Source organism: Dermacentor albipictus, chromosome 1, assembly GCF_038994185.2.
Source record: "Dermacentor albipictus isolate Rhodes 1998 colony chromosome 1, USDA_Dalb.pri_finalv2, whole genome shotgun sequence".
NCBI lineage: Eukaryota > Metazoa > Arthropoda > Arachnida > Ixodida > Ixodidae > Dermacentor > Dermacentor albipictus.
This window is the reverse complement of record NC_091821.1, coordinates 266,173,430-266,186,062: the sequence shown is the minus strand read 5'-3', so window position 1 is coordinate 266,186,062 and position 12,633 is coordinate 266,173,430. Positions and strand designations below refer to the sequence as shown.

The 12,633-nt window shown below is 41.4% G+C and overlaps 1 protein-coding gene across 2 annotated transcripts in view; it reads right to left on the bottom strand.

Annotated features, from left to right (window-relative positions):
- Grasp65 (Golgi reassembly-stacking protein 2) overlaps positions 1 to 12,633 on the bottom strand; it is a 64,247-nt gene that overhangs the window by 26,366 nt on the left and 25,248 nt on the right. The gene's annotated exons all lie outside the window — the stretch shown is intronic.

The window sequence follows — 12,633 nt, the reverse complement described above, 5'->3', positions numbered from 1 at the left end:
TTATCACAAGTTCTAGTACCCAGAAGGTAAAAAAAGTAAGACACCCACCCCTCCTCAAGAGAAAATAATAAACTAATAGAACATATGACCATACAATCCTGAGAGTTTAAAGCGGCACTAAAGAGAAAAATGGTTTCTTCTGTATCAGTAAATTACCCTTCTACAATACCAAAAACACCACTCTTACCCCGATAAGACTTTTGATAAGCCAGAAAAATCGCAATAACAAAAGATGGGAGGCGACGCTTCCTTGAAGTTCTCGTACCAGCTCGCCCCGACGTCATGGATTTTGACAGCGTCTTCTAGGCCAGCCTAGTTAATTCTGTAGTGGTAAAGATGGACAGCATTGTCTTCCAAAGCATCCAAAGATTGAACATCGCAAGTTTGAGGAACTTCTGCTGCGCCAAACTGGCTTATGAAAAAATACTTTGAAATCCGTGACGTCACAGTGAGGCACCAGCAGTGGGGTTTCAGCACGTAATTCAAAAACTAAAACTTGGACCTTCATTCTCTCCTCCAATATACAGCCTATTATTTTGAACCTAATGACAACTGATTTTTCGAAGAACGCTTTATCCATTGTTGTAATCTCAGCGCTGACGCCCGTTATTGCAATCGCATCGCTGGCACGAGTTGTTGCAAATGGGTCGCAAGCCCCAAGGGTAGCGTTGGCCTGGCGGCCTGGGGCACAACTGGAAGCATCCGAAGGTCCTGGCAAAGCATGAGTCGACTGCTAACAGAACAATTTGTTTATTCTAGCATCGCAAAAGAGCGGCCGGTCAGGTCGACCAAAGTGGAGAGACGGGAGAGCACGTTACTCAACAGAAGAAATCGGAGCCTCTTTCTTGGCGTCCGGGGGCAGCTTCTTTTATACTCTCGGAGTGAGGGCAAGAAGGAAGGTCACGGGATGAGGCCACGTGACGGCGGGGCACGGACAAGCTGAGAGACATGTTGAGACGAGTGTAGTGACTCATCCGCCGGGCCGGCGCCGGTCAGACCTCCTCGCTTCACACTTGGGGAGCTCCTCTCCCCGGCTGCCGCGCTTTGACAAGCGTGGGCACCAACATGCACACACACAGACACGCACACACGAATACACGTGGCATCGAAACATGCCTGGACGTGCTTGGCGGGGAGGCGTCGCGGCAGCGCTGAACGAGCCAAAATGTCCACCGCTTTGAATGAAGCCCCGGCATCCGTTGCATTTGCGCCGGCTATACCGCGCGTCGTAGGCGAAACGTAACACCGTCCAAACTGATTTGGTGCTTTGATTTAGTATCCCTTTAAAGCTCACTAAAAACTAAGAAAAAATAACAGTCGCACGTTAATTTTCAGTATGTTTCCAAGAATACTTCACATAAAACCTCTATTCCAGAAGTAGTCTTAGTAAGGGGAAGCTTCCCTTGTTGACTAGTCTTGCAACATAAATTCAAACAATAGATAATAAAATTTTCTAAATGAACTGGACTGCAAGTAGTCCTAAGCTGATAATAAGGAGGTAAGAAATGCTAAAGTAGAATGTTATGCCAGGAATGTGCAACTCATTTTTCACCCAACTGATCTACAACAAAAAAAGGTAGGTCCATTAAAGCCTGTTTTGCTCTCAGTGTTCCAAATGTGAGTTAGCCAGTGTTCGATCACCCCACTGTTTTTTACCAAGTCACCCAAGCTGCTTCCACATGCTAAGTTTAAAGGAGTGGTATCTTTAGGTGTTATTATTACAAAATATGATGAGCAAAACGAGAACAAGGTAAAAGCGAGAGCCAACGTTTTGACAAGTGGACTTGTCTTTTTCAAGGCAACATATGCTTCCTCGGCATAGTATATATAGGTAGAATTCTTCTAAAAGAGAGAGGGGGTAAGGCGGGTGGGCAAAGCAATGACAGAGAGTGTGTTAGTGGCAAGGGTGTAGAATTGGAAAGAAAGGGGTGCTATTCAACGTCGGTGAGGGAATGTGCGATAGTGCCATGTGTCAGCCGAATGTTTTTTCGTGGAAGGGGCCTGGGGATTATCTGCTTTAATGGAGGTCAGTGAGCTATCATTTCTCTAAAAGAGAGAATAAAATATGCAACAGGAAACGGTGCTCGTGGAAAAAAAGTTACTAAAATGGATTTAATAGTATAAATAAGAGAATAAAAAACACTAAGCAACTCAATGAAAAATTACTAAGTGCTGTTGTCTACAGCTTGAAATTTAGCTTAGAAGAACTTGTTGTTGGGCGAGTTGGTAGATATTAGGGAACATTGTTTAAATGCGCGAAGAAACGGACCACAAAGACAGCATGGGACATGGACGGGCGCCCGTCTATGTCCCATGCTGTCTTTGTGGTCCGTTTCTTCGGGCAGTTAAACAATGTTCGCTTGAAATTTAGCATAGTGAATAGATTCTCAAGCTCCCTTAGAAATGTTTATGCCTATTGGTTGCAATGCCTTAAACTTGTAGATGAGGTATGATTCTCTGTATTTTCTGTCTCGCACAGAACGGATGTAGAGTTTAAGTTCATCAAAGCTATCAAAAGTTGGTTGAAATGCTCGGCCGCAGTTTCGGGAAGCTTTTCAGCTGTGTCCGCGTGATATCCATTTAACCTGACGTTCACTGATTGTCCCGTTTCACCAATATATAGTTTCTTACATAAGGAACATTAAAGCATATAAATCACATCAGAACTAGCACAAGTAAAGCTAGTTTTCACTTCGTGTGTTTAACTATTTGTGGTGCTTTTAATTTTAATGTCACTGTGAAGTTGCATGCAAGTTTTGCACTGGGGGCGAGGACATGCTTTTATTACGGGGGGAATGATGTTAGTCGACTTTTACACGCACTAACATGTCTTTAGAGTTTCTGTTGCGGTGATAGATCATCCTTAGTACCAGCGGGAATGCTTTTCTCAGACGCACATTACTTGATAATATAGGGTGGTATGTTCGTAGGATGTTGTTTATGTTTGGAATGGCATTAGAATAGTATATTGTTATTAAGGCTGGTGGTCACTCAGATTCTGGTGTAGGCTGTTTCTTAGCCAATTCCGACTGCCTCTCCAATTTTGCCACAACGTCATAGGCTCTGTCAAGAGGAACTTGTGGATAGTTTCTTTCTGCCAGCATTGCTTTGAAGTCATTTAGGAGGTAGACATAATCATTGTCTTCCTGCAGATTCTTCTTTGTTTCACTTATCCAACAAAAATTCCTTGCTTGCACCGTCGCAGGTGATGACTGTGGTAGTCTAAATATTGCTGGCTATCCGTAGGCTTTCAGTAAAGTGTCATTCTCAGTTTTCCACTTTCTATGTAGACCATGTCTAGGAAGTTGATTTGACTAGGTAAGTGATGAGCAGTGAATTTAATACTCAGGTGAAAGTGGTTGAAATGGCTAATTAGGTAAGTTAACATGCTTGTGCTGTGATCGCATATTATAAATATGTCATCAATGTAACGCAGACAGGTGTGGGGTTTTCAAGGGCATAATTTTATCAGGTTTGCTTCAAGCTGTCCCATGAAAATGTTGGCATACGTGGGAGCGAATGGTGCACCTATGCTAGTGCCAAAAGTTTGCAGGTAGTGAATAGAATGGAATTAGAAATAGTTGAGCTTGAGAACTTGGGGATTGACTGCGAGGTATTTCGACACGGCTTTAATTGCTTTACTCATGGGTGTGTTAGTGTAAAGGGCAGAAACATCTAAAGTGACTAGACTGGTGCAGTGGGAAAGGTTTTGGTTGGCATTAATGCCGTCGATAATTCTAAGGAAGCGGGGCGTGTCTTGAACAAAAGATGGGAGGGTTGTGGGGATGTTTGACAGGTGATGATTGAAGAGCTTAGATAGCGACTTGGTAGGTGTGTTGTTAATAGACACTATAGGCCGACGTTGGACTTCTGCTGTAAATACTTCTACGGTAACTTTATGTATTTTAGGAAGAAGATAAATGCAGCCTGCTTCTTTGTTCTTTGAAAACGACTAAATGGATTGTTTTAGGGTTCAATAACAGCTTTCGTATTGAAACTTGCACCCTGAATTTAAAAAAAAGAACATTTCATCAATCCTCTCAAAAGCAAGATTATCAGCACACAAAAAAAGATTTTGGTGGTAGAAGAGGTATGATGATCGAACACTGCAGGTCTTATACTCATATATTTCACTTTTTTTTTTGCTTTAACAGCTTGGCTAACGTTCACTGGGACACCCTGTTTGTACGTGTGTGCATCTCTATGTAGAATGACCATACCATGTGAACATGAAAGAAGCCTGTGAATACACGTAAAGTGCCTGGAGTGGCCAGTCACGTGACAATTTTGTGCGTATTTGCAGGCTTCTATCAGGCTCTGAAAACCACTTTTACACAGCACGAACTGAGCAACAGAGAGCTGTATCAGGGTGTTTTTCATGTTGCTCTACAATTTTTTCATTGACACTTTTAATCTAATTATAATATCTGAGAAGTTGATTAAGACTAATTATGCATTTAGGCAGAATGCAAAAAAGAATCAGAGTATCTTCAAGTGACAACAAACAACATTACCTTGGTTTTGTCCAGCTACATTGAATTTGCATATTTTTAAATATTCGTGCATGATAGTTGGGACACCCTGTAAACGGTATACTATGCACTGTCATGGTACCAAAAGATATATGTCTTTAGCGCTCAGTGATGCATGCTCTGTGAGAACACGCAAGTGCTACGATTGTTACCACTGCCTGCATAGCATGTGGCTCGGGAAATGTAGGAAAACGTTGACAAGATAATGTTCCAATGATTATGCACAATACACACAATTTTTTTTCACAATACATGGCACTAGCCTTTTTTTTGCCATCGATAATACTACTCCAGGCTTGGAGTGGTGCCTGACACCGGCAAAAGATGCTGAGAGCGAGTGGCTACAGTAATCCATATACAACCAAATTAGGAAGGCCCACTAAGCTTTAACAAAGACACTCCCTCACCACACACCAAAACAGGAATTGGCCTCCCTGGTGCAGTATTTGGCCACTACCTCCCTTATGATTCCTACAATTAACCCATGGCCCTCAGTCCCCAGTAGCTGCGGAGTACCTGACCAAGGCGGCGGTCAGACTTGTAATGCAGCAGAGGGTGCTAAGAATCTCTGGGTCCAGACAAGCCGCCAATGGAAATTGGCCCTGTCAACCTTTAATTGCCGAACTCTGTCGAGTGAGACTACCTTAGCAGGACTCTTTGAGGAACTATCACACATTGTTTGGAATATCATCGGCCTTCGTGAGAGTAGAACTGGTGAGGCTTATACATTGCTGAATAACGGATATGTCCTCTGCTATAGAGGTCTCCCAGTTAAGAAGCAACTCGGGGCAGGATTCTTAATCCATAAGGACATAGCAGGCAACATAGACGAATTCTACAGCATTACTGAGAGGGTAGCTGTAGTCGTAATCAAGCTTAATTAGAAATATAGATTAAAGGTAGTACAAGCCTACACTCCAACATCCAGTCACGATAATAATGAAGTTTATCAGTTTTATGATGATGTTGAATTAGCGATGAGAAAAGTGCAAACTCTGTTTACAGTAGTAAAGGGTGACTTCTACGCAAAACTTGGGAAAAAGCAGATTGGTGAGCAAGCAATTGGCAACTACAGCGTTGACTCTAGGAACGCTAGAGGAGAGATGCTGGTAGAATTCGCAGAAAGGAATAAGCTTCGAATAATGAACACCTTTTTCAGGAAGCGTAGCAACAGAAAGTGGACCAGGAAGAGCCCTAATAGTGAAACAAGAAATGAAATTGATTTCATACTTTTTGCTGATCCCAGCATAGTGCAGAATGTAGAAGTTATGGGTAGGGTAAAGTGCAGTGATTATAGGTTAGTGAGAGCTAGGATTCACCTGCATTTGAAGAGGAAAAGAGTGAAATTGGTCAAGAAGAAACAGGTCAACCTAGAAGCAGTAAGGGTAAAAGCAGACAAGTTCAAGCTGGTATTTGCAAACAAATATGCAGCCTTAGAACAGGAAACCAGGCAACCAGTAGGCAAGCTCTCCCAACTAAGAAAGGACCTAATAAAGAAACGACAAAGAATGAAAGTGCCAACTCAAGAGATAAGATAGAATTCGCGGGACTGTCAAAACTGATCAACAAGGCAAAAATAAGGGATATTCGAAATTATAATGTGAGAAAGACTGAGGAAGCCTGAAAACAGTGAGAAGGAAACTTGGCATAGGACAAACTAAGATGTATTTACTGAAAGATAAGCAGGGTAATATCAGCGATCTTGAAGGTATAGTAACATCAGCGGACTAATTTTATACTGACCTGTACAATACCCAGAGGAGCCACGATACCTGCATTCGAAGCAGTAATAAACAGGTTGCAGACTCCTCCTATAGATAGCGATGAGGTCAGAAGGGCCTTGCAAGACATGAAATGGGGAAAAGTGGCAGGAGAAGATGGAATAACAGTTGATTTATTCAAAGATGGAGGAGACAATGATTGAAAAACTGGCAGCTCTCTATACGAAAGTCTATCGAGTTCAAGGGTATCAGAAAACTGGAAGAATGCAAATATTATACTAATCCACAAAAAGGTGGACACTAAAGAATTGAAAAATTACAGACCCATTAGCTTACTTCCAGTACTTTATAAAATATTGACCAAGATAATCTCCAATAGAATAACGGCAACACTGGACTTTAGTCAACCAAGGGACCAGGCAGGTTTCAGAAGGGATACTCTACAATAGATCACATCCATGTAGTCAATCAGGTAATCAAGAAATCCGCAGAGTACAATCAGCCTCTATATATGGCTTTCATAGATTACGAAAAGGCATTTGATTCAGTCAAGATACCAGCAGTCACAGAGGTATTACGCAATCAAGGAGTACAGGACACTTACGTAAATATCTTGGAAAGTATCTACAGAGATTCCACAGCTACCTTAATTCTACACAAGAAAAGCAGGAAGAGACATATAAAGAAAGGGGTCAGACAAGGAGGCACAATCTCTCCCATGCTATTCACTGTGTGCTTGGAAGAAGCATTCAAGCTATTAAACTGGGAAGGCTTAGGAGTAAGGATCTACGGCAAATATCTCAGCAACCTTCGGTTTGCAGATGACATTTTTCTGTTCAGCAATACTAGAGATGAGTTACAACAAATGATTGAAGACCTTAACAGAGAGAGAGTGTAAGAGTGCGGTTGAAGATTAATAAGCAGAAGACAAAGATAATCATGAATAGCTGCGCAAGGGAGCAAGAGTTCAGGATCGCCAGTCAGCCTCTAGAGTCTGAAGGAGTATGTTTACCTAGGTCAATTAATCACAGGGAACCATGACCATGAGAAGGAAATTCACAGAAGAATAAAAATGCGTTGGAGCGCAGACAGCAGACATTGTCAGCTTCTGACTGAAAGTTTACCATTATCACTGAAAAGGAAGGTGTACAATCAGTGCAGTTTACCGGTGCTGACATGTGGGGCAGAAACTTGGACACTGACAAAGAAGCTTGACAACAAGTTAAGGACCGTGCAAAGAGTGATGGAACGAAGAATACTAGGCATAACGTTAAGAGACAGGAAGAGAGTGCTATGGATGAAAGAGCAAATGGGTATAGCCAATATTGTAATTAACATTAAGAAAAAAAATGGAGCTGGGCAGGTCATGTAATGCGTAGGTTACAGAATGGGTGCCAAGAGAAGGGAAGCACAGTCAAGGACGGCATGAGACTAGGTGGGACGGTTGGAATCCGTTGGCGCAGGAGGACAAGAGTAATTGGAGATCGCAGGGAGAGGCCTTCGTCCTGCAGTGGACATAAGATAGGCTGATGATGATGATGTTACTGATAGTTCTGCATAACTAGTGTGCATGTGCATGTGAGTGTGTGCTTGCAGAATGTTCTGCAACTTTAAATTCTTCTTTTCTTAGACATATAGTCAGATCCATTCTGCTGGCTTCTAGGTGGCCACATGAACACATGCCATACTTTCAAGATTTAAGTACTATACTTCATCTGAACTGTGATTCGGAGGACTCCAACATTGACCATGGCAAAAGCAGGGCAAAAGTTTGTTCAAGTGATAAAGGTAGCGGCAAAAAGGCCGTTTTGCTTGTTGAACTGCCCGGGAAACTCGCAGGCACAAACTGAATGGCATATTGTGTAGTTCCATGCTTCAAGGAATTAAATTATTAAATTCTGGGGTTATAAGTCCTAAAAACCACAATCTGATTATGAGGCATGGCATAGGGGGGCTAATATCCCACAAGGAAGGTTTTCTGTTACATGTAAAAGACAATTTAACTAATAAAATAGCCCAGATTAATTTTTTTCTAGGTCAGATACTAATTGCCCTACTAATTAAAATAATTTTCATAATTATTATTAGTAGTTTGAATAACGGGATATAAAAATTTGTTGGATGCTTAGCAACATGTTGCCAATAAATACTATTTGAATTTAAAGCCTGCTAATGTGTTACTTAGACAGGAAGTTCATTCACTTAAAAAAATCTCAGGTATACAGTGAGCAGAAACACCCGGAATTCAAAGGGTTTACGGACTCTTGTCCAGTCTTGTTCTTTAGCATAATACTGTATATACTCGTGTAATGGCCACAGGATTTTTTCCGAGATCTGGGATGAAATTCGTGGGTGCGGCCAGTACACAGAGAAAAATACTTTTTTTCCGTAAATATTTTTGGTGGTACTTCCTTCATTGAACTACAGTACTCAATTGTACTGACTTTGGCTATTCTTGGCCATCCCCGCAGCGTGTCACCCGCCAGCTGGAATAAATGGTGGTACCCCACCGACCAGCAACGGCAGTGTCTCGGAGGCAGCATAGCTGCCTTGTTTTGCCACTGATTAAAGAAAAAGCTTCGGAATTCTTGCACCACACAATACATAGCACTGCCAACCTTCTCAAAAATCAAGGGTGCAGCTTATACACAGGTAATTTTTAAATATATTTTGGGGGGATTTCTTTTTTTTTACAAAGTCCTGGGTGTGGCATTTACATGGGTGTAGCCATTACACGAGTATATACGGTATCTACTCAAAACTTTATCATAGCAGTTGTGCTTTTGCACTCGCCTGGGATGCAGTCCATGTTTCTCATGCATTGTCACATCACTACAAGATGCAGATGGCGAGTGCAACCTAAACTGCGGCACCAGCCGTTTGTGTTGTACATATTCAGTTGGGAGGTTTCTGCCCAGTAAGAACATGAAAGCCCCGTATTTAATTGAATATAGGGCAAAGTTTTTCCCCAGAATACTTAGCCTCGAAGTCACACCCCGCCTTCTTATATGAGAGGCTGATTGATTCAGAAACTTTCAATATGGTGGTAGCAGCGGCACATTTCTGACGATCCAGATTTTAGACGTCAGCACAAGCTATTATACTATATTATATTAAACGATTATACAGCCAAGTCTGTATAACCCATCGGCTATTCTATACTGCTTTATATTAGCGTGCATACTTAACAATTTTCTGTCCACGACTATTCCCATCGATAGCCCGCTATCGATAGTTCTAAATTCGTATTTTGCCACTTTCCGAGTGCTCTTGGACAGCTAGTGCTATTTATTTGATTATTTAGGAACTATTTGGGCAGTTTCAGTTTTCAGTTTTCTTTTTCCGTCACGTGCGGATCTTTAAAGTGCCTCTGGAGAAGGGTGGTGATCAGCGCAACGAGTGCTCATAGTTTCTAAGATGGCATCAGCACCGCTCATGCATGGAAACATCACAAGTCTAATGCATCTGGGCACGAGTTTTTTAACTTTAGAAGCAGCACTGACAGAGAAAACAACTTTGGTTGGTCAGATTTCAAACGAAGTTTTGCTTTCTCCACTGAACTGCTCCAAAGTTGCCCGTGCACCGATATAAAGATATCCAGCATGTTCTAAAGGTCACAGTTTTTGCCTGCAAGGTGTTAACATCCTTCGGTTGGGATCTTCTGCTGGTGGCCACTCAGGGAATCGAGTTTTGCGTGAAAAGACAGCTAGGGCTAGTCATTAGTCCTAGTCATCGCGCTAGGGCATAAAGTTTCTCATGATAACACCTAGAGGGAAATCTGGTGCCACCGTCTATGGGAGTTTCCTAAGGGGCACTCTGTTTTCATGGGAATGACGGTATATGTGTCTGCGAAGCTTTTGCTGGCTGGTGTTGTAAGAGGCTTCATCTAAATTGTGGATATGGCTATACAAATAATGCATTCTGAAAGTAAAATCTTCATAAAAGGTTTTCATTCACCCATATCACATCTTCCAATCAGGTTTACTCAACTACAATGCATAACCAAGCAAGAAGAGCAAGAACAGATGACAAACAGTTTGAAAGCGAGCGTGAATCTTGCCATCTGTCCTCCAGCTTTAGCGGCCCACTGATACTTTTTACATTTCATATACATGTACATGCAATAACAAGTTCTCATAATTAAACAAAACATGTTTTTTGTGTAATAATAAAGCTAAAACAGCTTTTTACATGCTGTTTTAATAGAAAATGAATCATTGTGACAGACGAAACGGTGGTTGCCAGGTGCGTCTTCAAGGTGTCTTAGCTCTCCGAGAACAAAGCAAATCAAAAGTCACAATACACCAGCATTCACATGCCTACCACAGGGCAGCAGCACCAGATTTCTCTCTAGGCAATATAGTAAAACTATGCGCTAGAGGTAATCATTAGGGTTAATGCGTTCTTTTATACATCAAGAAAGTTTTTATATGAAAAGATGAGATAGTTGCAGGAATATTGCACAGATCCTTTGTGTTGAAAATATATATTCTAAAAATTTTTGTGTGCGAAATAACAACAAAATTTTATATAACTTTTTCTTTTTTTCTACAAAGCTTTTGTTTAGACATTTTTTCAAACTATTTTTAAAAGCGATGTTGATTGGGACTAGCACTATTGGAAAGAAAATTACTTCCTTTTCAATTTGATACTACTATACACTTAGTATCAAGCATGCTCTGTGATAGGAAAAAAAGATTTACTAGACTACCCAAAAACAGCTGCCTTGCCTGTGGACAGGAAAGTGTTGAGTTAATTTTCTCAGGTCCCCTAACTGCATCTTCACCTTATAGTCATGATTGCCTTACAATCGAATAATTGCAGTACTTAGTAAAAAGTAGCCACTTGTGGTGGCCACTGCCCAGTTGGCCCACCGAGTTGCATGCCACTTCTCATAAATTGTTGTCAAGAGCCTATGCATGTTATATGTCATCAAAAAAACATATACTGTGTACCTGATTAAATCAAGCTGGCCAGGTGACTATGTCACTGCCGTGTCTCAAAGGGGATGCCAATATGTCATCATCATCATTACCATCGCAGCACTAGCCACAGCTCGCCGTCGACGCCAGGCAGAAACTTCAGATCATTCTCGTGAAAATGATGTGAAGAGACTTCTCCACAAAGAGCCTGTAGTGCATGGTGCCGAAAATGACGCTCCTAAGGAGCCGCTCTTACAGCTTATGGTGCTACTGTGCTGCTGCGCGCATGCCTGCGATTTTTTTTTTTTTTTTTACAAAACTAGCCTCCCTCAGAAACATAGGTGTAATGTTTTGTACAACAAATTTTTAAAAAAACATTAATTTTGGGGTTTTGCATGCCACAATCAGGATATGATTATGAGGCACACAGTAGTGGGAAACTCCAGGTTCATTTTGACCACCTGAGGTTCTTTAATGTGCACTCAATGTACAGCACACAGGTCTTTTTGCATTTAGGCCCCGGACGACCACAGACAGGATTTAATCCCACACCCTCAGGCTTAGCAGCACAACGCCATAGCCACTACACCACAACAGCAGGTTACAACAAATTTAAAGGCTTTGCACACAATAGTCACATCTTACTGCATCCAAATACAGTGGACTCTCTTTAAATGGACCCTCAAGAGACTAGGGAAATTGGTTCAATTTATTAGGAGTTCCATATACTGAGAGACAAAGCTGAATTCAACTGCATGAATAGAAAAATAACCAAGTATGAGGATGGTGTCCCATTTAAGAGGCAGTTCCGTCTATTTAGATTCCACTGTTATTAAACAAGGCAACTGCATCAGCAAAATTGTTGAAGCGCGATTTCAATGCCATGGCACATGATAAAAAGCAAATTAAGTATCTCGCACTACCGACCTTGCATTCGCTCTGTAGTTCGAAAGCGCTTAGTGTCACTTCGTAGGGAAACAGCACATTCAACCATTATAATTTTTATTTTGACAACGATTACCTGCTATTAGTGCAGGGAATTCCAAAAGCATATGACAACAGGCAAAACCAAGTTAATGATTACAAACAGCGCACAACTGAAAGTTGTGTATACTACAACTGATGTCATTCTTGTGACAGAAGGCGTAAATATTGCGTAAAATATCCATATTTGCTCTTTCAGTTGACAACGACACATGCAATTACAGCGTTTCGAAAAGACCACAATATGCATGCAAACATGACAAACTTTTTCATCAGATGGTCCTGCAGCACACTTCATCTTGAAAAGGAGTAGCATTGAGTCAACACATCTGTATGCACAAAGCCTACAAAACTATTACCATGCAAGTAAGGGCTACTCGACTGGATAAAAAGAACACATGAGAAAATAAAAATGCGCAATGTGACTCAATGTAAAGTTCCGCACTTGTCTCATCTATGAATTTCCTTGAAATG